Genomic DNA, 509 nt, shown 5'->3' with positions numbered 1-509 from the left:
CTCTCTTCTCCCTTATCCTTCCCAGTCTGGCTTACTACTACACTCAGAGAGCAGAGGAAGGAAAAGCAAGTTTTAAAAAAGTTAGAACTGTTTTTAAATATTTTAAATAAATAAATGCCAGGTGGGCATTTACAGGGGAGAATTAGTTTGGCTGGCAGAGGATGGGCAAAGCACCCCGCTCCTGCCCGCTAATTCTCCCCTGTACTAGCACTATGAGGGAGCTATGACTTAGTCATGCTTAGAGTAGGCCCATTGATTTCAATGGGTCTACTCGTAAGTATGGCTAAAACCTGGACCCAGCCCAGGATTGGGATCCCTGTCTTTGATTCGTATGGCTAAGTTCGGATCCTTTTAATAGCACTTTGATCTGCAGCAGTTCGCATATGTGATCTCCATGTCATGAAAAGTTTCATCGGCTAGTTTTTCCATGTGTAGCTGACTTCTGCGAAACGAACAAGATTAGGGACAAGTTGTGCTGAGTCTCTCTTTCTGATACTTTCGATTTCGTT

The sequence above is a fragment of the Heloderma suspectum genome, chromosome 6 (genome assembly GCF_057233095.1).
Source record: "Heloderma suspectum isolate Gila_16-S chromosome 6, 16-S_ref, whole genome shotgun sequence".
In the NCBI taxonomy this organism is placed as follows: Eukaryota; Metazoa; Chordata; class Lepidosauria; order Squamata; family Helodermatidae; genus Heloderma; species Heloderma suspectum.
The sequence above is the reverse complement of the archived record's forward strand: the minus strand, read 5'-3'. Positions refer to the sequence as shown.